At 44.6% G+C, this 7,199-nt stretch overlaps 1 pseudogene; it reads right to left on the bottom strand.

Annotated features, from left to right (window-relative positions):
- Positions 1–3,746: 3,746 nt before the first annotated feature.
- On the bottom strand, positions 3,747–3,859 carry LOC112108318 (annotated as a pseudogene).
- Positions 3,860–7,199: the final 3,340 nt, after the last annotated feature.

Raw genomic sequence — 7,199 nt, 5'->3', positions numbered from 1 at the left:
CCACTCTCTCTCCCCCCACATACACACAACACGCTCCCTGTCACACTCCATCCCACCCCCCCATTTGAAAAGCACGTTGCAGCCACTTGCATGCTGGGATAGCTCCCACAATGCACTGCTCTTTGTGGCGTTGCAAGAGCTGCTAATGTGGCCACGCCAGTGCGCTTCCAGCTGAGAGTGTAAACACTCGGCAGCGTTTTCCCTGCTGCGGTCTCCGAAGGCTGGTTTAACTCCCAGTACTCTACAACTGCAAGCGTAGCCAAGCCCTTAGACAATTCCTTCTGATCCATTTGAAACCTGTGTTCTGTTTCATTCACTGAACAGCTAAATTTCCAGTCTTTGAGATGACATCAGCATGAGCGAATGGGGAACACACAGGAGCCTTAACCATTCATCCCCTCCATCTTCAGATACATCCCAGGGAGCTAACTTTGCCAACCCACCATTAGAGAGACATAGTTGGTTGGGTAAGATCTTGTATTGGTTCACCACAGAAGTTGGTCTAATAAAAGATATTACCTCACCCACCTTGTCTCTGTAATATCCTAGGACCGACACAGCTACAACACCACATCCAACCCACCATTGGCATTTCTTGCAAGTTGTCAAGATCCCGCATCACCTGGAACAGGTGTATTAATAGAATCAACAACCAGAGACAGAAAAAGAACGTTAGGATAGTTACAAACACCAAAGTTACGAACTGACCAGTCAACCCCATGCCTCATTTGGTTGTACACCGGAAGTACACAATCAGGCAGCAGCAGCAACAAAAGATAAATAAATAAATAAAAATAAAAAAGAAAAGACAGTACTCTGTTAAATGTAAACTACTAAAAAAATAAAGGGACATTATAAATAAATTATAATACATTCTTCGTCTGCATAGTAAAGCTTCAAAGCTGTGTTAAGTCACTGTTCAGCTGTAAACTTTTGAAAGAACCATCACAACGTTTTGTTCAGAGTTATGAATATTTCAGAGTTACGAACAACCTCCATTCCCAAGGTGTTCGTAATTCTGAGGTTCTGCTGTACCTTGTCCATCCATTCCACACCCCTTTCTGGCTAATGCAGGATTGTTCCTTACAGTGCAGGGTGTATTGATTTAAATGAAAGCAATTTAAATAATCAATTTCAATCAGCAAGCAGGAACCCATTTAAATCGTTGATTTAAACTATGTTTTGTATTTATACTTCAGTTATTTTCCTAAAGAAAGTTACCAACCCACGAGAATCAACCTATTAAAACCATGTTGATTTGCAATTAAATGTAGCCTTTATACTAAATTTGCTTACTCTCTTTGTTAACCAGGAGGATACACTATATTATCTATGCACATTTAAGAATTATATAGCTCCACTTACATTTATGTAGATTCTTAATTTTTACATTTTTTATTTTGTTAGAAAATGGTGAATGGCGCATTTCTTATTTAGTAAATGATGATTAATATTTTTTACTTGTGATTTGTATCAAGCTCTATTTGGATAGAAATTCAATTTCAATTAAAAATGCACAAGAACAGCATTCTCATTTTTTGTAATTAAATAAAACTACTTTACATGTGCTCAATACATAAGAAAAAATTGTTTATCAAAACATGTTTTGCATTTAAACTAACTGATATATTAAACAAAGGAAGTGTCTGTAGTTAATGAATTGAACTGATTGTTTCTGGTCAGCATGTCATTCAAGGTTTTAGAACTGGTAGATCTCATCATTTCACACCTAGTTTTTATTTATAGGTTGGAAGCAGAAAACAAGCATTCCTGCTTTTTCAACTGCAAATTGGATTCTCAACTTTGAATGACCTTAGTTATTGAAGTGAGCTAATTGAATAAACACATTAAAAAAAATATTCTATGCAGCTGCAGAAGAGACTACTGCTGTCAAAAGCTGATTTAGCACTTCAACAAATGAGTTTAAGGTGTTTAACCAGTGACTTCTACCAGTTCAGTGGTCAGACTTTCTTTAAAACTTGGCAGGAAACATGTACTACTTAATTTTTATAATGTTTATTTAAATGTAGGCCTTAATATAGGTTGCCAATTTCAAAATTAAATTATAAATAGGTTTATGTTTTAAAAAATAAACCTGCATTTAATTTAAATAAAAAAACCTGTATTTAATTTAAATCAATTTTTATCCATCTTGCTACAGTATATTCTCAATGTTTTGCCTAGTCTAGGATTAAATGGCTCAAACGATGGGGCTTCTATCTTCTCCCAAGGGAGACCATTCTATAATCTAAGAGCTGTCAATTATTTTATGACATTCATCTGAAAATTTCCTTGTAAATTTTACGTGGTTACCCCTAGTTCAACCACCTTTTGAAACCACCCTGAAATATTCCTCTCCTTCTCTGGGATCTTGCCCCCTTCAGATAATGTGGTGAAGCCATGGTTAAGAGCCATTTCAACAGAATTCACATGCAAGAGTAAAGGGAAACCATCTTTCCCTCCCTGGAAAGGAGGAAAAGCTGAGACACTCATTAATTGCAGCTGAGAGCATCAGGCGTTTGCAACCAACAGAATCATACTCTGTTACCTCTTTGTTCCTCATCTCAAAGGAATTCCATCTGTCTGGCCTGGTCAGTGAGCTAAGGGGTGACGTGATGGATACATTCACTGGAGGAGGAGGGATCACTGTGCTCGGGAGAGGAACAAAAGGAGGCAGGATGACTGTGGAAGCCCTAACTCCTGCTTGGACCCCAGAGGAGACCAGTGTATGCCATGCCTCTTGCAACACCCGTTGGAAAGCTGTGGTCTGCACTCATCTTTACAGCGGCTAGCACTCCAGGCCACACTGGTCTCCCACACATACACCTTGTGTAACCCACTGTTCCGTGTGTGTTACAGGTCCACTTCTGTGCCCATTCCACAGGTGAAAATATGCCTTACAGAGATAGAGTCAAGGAGCTCCATTTATTTAGTTCAACAAAAAGAAGAGTAAGGGATGACTTGAACACAGTCTAAGTACCTACATAGGGAAGAAAAACTGATTATGGGCTCTTCATAGGGTGACCAGATGTCCCGATTTTATAGGGACAGTCCCGATTTTTGGGTCTTTTTCTTATATAGACTCATATCACCCCCCACCCCCGTCCCAATTTTTCACATTTGCTGTCTGGTCACCCTAGCTCTTCAGTCTTAGCAGGCAAAGGTCTAACAAGAGCCAATGGCTACAAGTTGAAGCAAGACAAACTCAAACGAAAAATACGGCACAAAATTTTGACAGTCCTTGGAACAATTTACCAAGGGCTGTGGTGGGTTCTCCATAACTGAGAATTTTAAAAACAAGATTGGATGTTTTTCTGAAAGGTCTGCTTTGGAATTAGTTCAGGAAGTCCTATGGCCCGTGCTCTGCAGGAGGTCAGACTAGATGATCACAATGGTCCCTTTTGGCCTTGGACTCTATGAATCTATGATATGAGTCTGTTACAGGCCCAGTTGAGGAGCCCTGGCTCTTTAGCTCAAACTATAGCAGCTCATGCTGTTAGCTGTGGAGATCCCCAGTGTAAAAGCATGACTTGCTACACCTGTACGCCTCAGCACCTGAACCCTACGTCCTATGTGCTGGTATGTTGGAGGATAAGGGACTCTTGCATGCCCTCTCTTCCCTCTTTTGAGCATCCAATGCAGGGCCAGGCATAATTTGACCTGTTTAGCTGGAAAGTCCAAGAGGGGCCACCATTTTTCCCATTTGCTCTTTGGAGGCAAAAATGACATCAACCCATCATAGAGAGACATGGTGATAGCCCTTCACAAATTTGTGTCTCATCCTTGCGCAGGGGCCATGCTAATCTTCTCTGTATCGTTCCAATTTTAGTCTATATCTTTTATTGGGCTTTCAAAAGCTCGTCTCTCTCACCAACAGAAGCTGGTCCCGTAAAAGATATTACCTCACCCACCTCGTTCCTCTAATATCCTGGGACTGACAGGGCTACAACAACACTGCATCAACCCATCATGACATTTATGGGAGGATGTTGGCCCATGACACGATGAAGCATCATCACCATCCTGTTGCAAAACTGTGGGGTGAAGATGCACCATAGAAGTCCAGTACAGCTTGAAAAGTGTATTGGAAGTGCAAAGCATTCTCTCCCTGACATCAGGCACTCAACTGCCACAATCACAAGTGAGAGATCAAAACGATAGATTAGATCAGAGGCCCCCAAAGCGTGGGGCGCATCCCTCTAGGGGTGTGTGGATGAACATCCAGGGGGATGTGGCGGCCCAGGCTAGCCCTCACGGGGGGGAATGGGGGGACGGGGAGGGAGTGCCATACACCCCTCCCCGCCCCAAGCTCTGCTCCGGTCCCGCCCCCAGCTGCGTCCCTGGCTCCCAGCCCTGCACCTGGCCCATCCCCAGCCTCGACGCGGCTCCGCTCCTGGCCCCACGCCAGCCTCAGCCACTGTCTGTGGCTCTGTTCCTGGCCCCAGCCTCCACCCCCTTACTCCAGTCCACATATCCTTCCCCTCTGGAGCCACAGCCCCGCTCCCAGCCCCGGCTCTGCGCGGGGTGCAGACATGAGTAAGGGGGGCAATTCTCAAAAGTTTGGGGACCGCTGGATTAAATATTTATACCTAAATTTACTCTTCCCCTTTCCCCCTCTTTGAATAAAAATATTGCATTTGTGATACATGGCACTTCCAACATCCACTGATCGCACGAGAAAAACCTCAGCGTTTTAACAGCGGAATGGAGGAGAGTGATGAAAATCCACCCCAACTTCTAATTAAATCCATTTCAGGTTGATGCATTACCTTATGGGTAATGAAGGGAGATCTTAAATAATAATTAATAATGCCTATTTCTTATATAAGTGCTTTACATCAGTAGATCTCAAAATGCTTTACAATCTGTTTAATGTATTTATCCTCACAGCACCCTGGGAAGTAGTATTGTCCCCATTTTAAAAATAGGGGACAGGGGCAATGTTTGGTCCCGTTCGGAGCTTTCCCAAAGTTCAGGGGCATTCGGATCAGGGGAGCTGGTTCCTAACCATCTTTATTGCACAGGGGCCTTTGAGGAGCAAATCTCAAAGCTTGATATGTGGGAATGATCTCTTGGTAATAGAAACCCCTCCTGACCCTGGAATAAAATTCTTCAGACACAAAAATGTAGGTGGTTCAAAGCTGTAACTAACACCACTGAGGTTTTCAAACAATCAGGCTGAACATTCTGTGATGTAATTTTAGAGATTCCTCCCTTGTTTGCTTTATACCAGCCAGAGATGGTGTTATGTATGGGAAAACACATCTCAAAATGGCAGGGGATTTAAGCTAGGGGGAGGATAAAAACATTCTTTTCTTTATTCCTTGTTTTCTTTAGAGACCGGCCGTGTCAGTAATGCAGGATTTTGTTAATAGAACCAAAGAGGCTCCTCGCTATAAGACTTGTTATATAACCTCTAATTTAATAATGTTATGTCTCGACATTCAGTTCCCTTGGACTCCGGCTGAGGCATCTCCTGAGAACAGCCCTGCATGCTGGGTTACTCTGACATTGGTTCCTTTGGGAGAATCTGTCTGTCAAGAATTGTTCTGACATCACTTTTAAAGCCTAACACCGTCACATGTTCTTTGCATGGGGGATTGTTATAATGGATACACCAATGCATGTGCTGTAGGTAAGCTGATCTTGACTTGCAGGTAGAGCTAATAGAATCTCAGCATGTCCGTCCTGTGGGAAATTGACATTTCAAAATTTCTTTTCCTCCCCATTTGGGGCAAAATGTAGAAACTTGGAAATTTCCCCCCAAAAGGTCATTTCAGAAATCTAGGAATGACTTCATCCAAATGCTTCATTATAGTTTCTATTCGTTATATAATATGGGGGGGCCACCACAGAACTCTTGGCATGGGGGGTTGGGGACGGTGGGGTGAACCACAGAGCCCCTGGCACGGGGGCTGGGGGCAGTGGGGGGTACCATAGAGCCCCTGGCATGGGGGCTGGGGGCAGTGGGGGGTACCATAGAGCCCCTGGCAGGGGGGGCTGGGGGTACCACAGAGCTCCTGGCCTGGGGGGCTGGGGGCAGTGGGGGGTACCATAGAGCCCCTGGCATGGGGGGCTGGGGGCAGTGGGGGGTACCATAGAGCCCCTGGCATGGGGGGCTGGGGGCAGTGGGGGTACCACAGAGCTCCTGGCCTGGGGGGCTGGGGGCAGTGGGGGGTACCACAGAGCTCTTGGCCTGGGGGCAGAAGGGGCACACAGAACCCCTGGCATGAGGGAGGAATGGGAGTTACAGCAAGCCCCTCAAATAGAGAGGAATGGGAACCTGGCACACGGGAACTCGTGGTAGGGAACAGAGGGAGTCCCTGGTGTCTGCAGTTTGCTCTGCCTACAGAAGCAACAACGCGTGACAGCAGCGCAGTCGAAAGGATAACGTGAACACTAAGCAATCGGATAATGTCTCCATCAGAGACGTCACCACCACCAATACGATCCTGCAAAACCTTTCCGTTTTGTTGGATCAGCGTTTGCCAATGGAGCACTGTTCCGTCCGAAATTTTCCAACCAGCTCTACTTGCTTGGCCTCTTGGTACAAACCTTAGCTAAAGCAGAGATCTGCCAGCAACAGAGTCCACATGGCCACAAGGACTTAACACAGGCTGGGGCCACGAGGACTCAAGTTCTTGTCTTACGTCTTCCTTTGGAATAACCTTCATACTTGTCAATTTATAATTATTAGTTAGGCCTCAACAGGCCTGAGACACAGGAAAATACTGTTACCTTTATTTTACAGGTGAGTAAGAAAAGCATCACTAGCTTAGGTGATTTGCCCACAGTTACTCAGTAAGCTAGCAATGGAACCAGTATTAAAAGTCCAATTGCTTAATTACTAAATTACACTAAACTGAATTAAATGAGGCTTAAACTAGTTAGAGAGCTTCTAATTTAGAGATTAGGACTGGCGTATGTAGATAATTCAAACCATGGTGCTACTTCTCTAATAAAAACGAGGACTGTGTTCTTACTATTCCTGTATAACCCTGGCAAAGGCAAAGGCTTGGAATAGATCTCGTTCAGGGGCGACAGGTTTGTATAATTTTTGGTGGTGCCCAGAATGGGTCCAAGTCCCGCCCCCCCCCCACCTGCCCAAGACTCTGGGAGGGAGTTTGGGTGCGGGAGGGGGTTTGGGGTGCAGGCTCTGGGATGGGGCAGGGGGTTGGAGTGCAGGAGGAGCTCTGGGA

This window comes from Terrapene carolina, unplaced genomic scaffold (genome assembly GCF_002925995.2).
Source record: "Terrapene carolina triunguis isolate 2854851 unplaced genomic scaffold, T_m_triunguis-2.0 Scaffold88, whole genome shotgun sequence".
NCBI lineage: Eukaryota > Metazoa > Chordata > Testudines > Emydidae > Terrapene > Terrapene triunguis.
The sequence above is the reverse complement of the archived record's forward strand: the minus strand, read 5'-3'. Positions and strand labels throughout refer to the sequence as shown.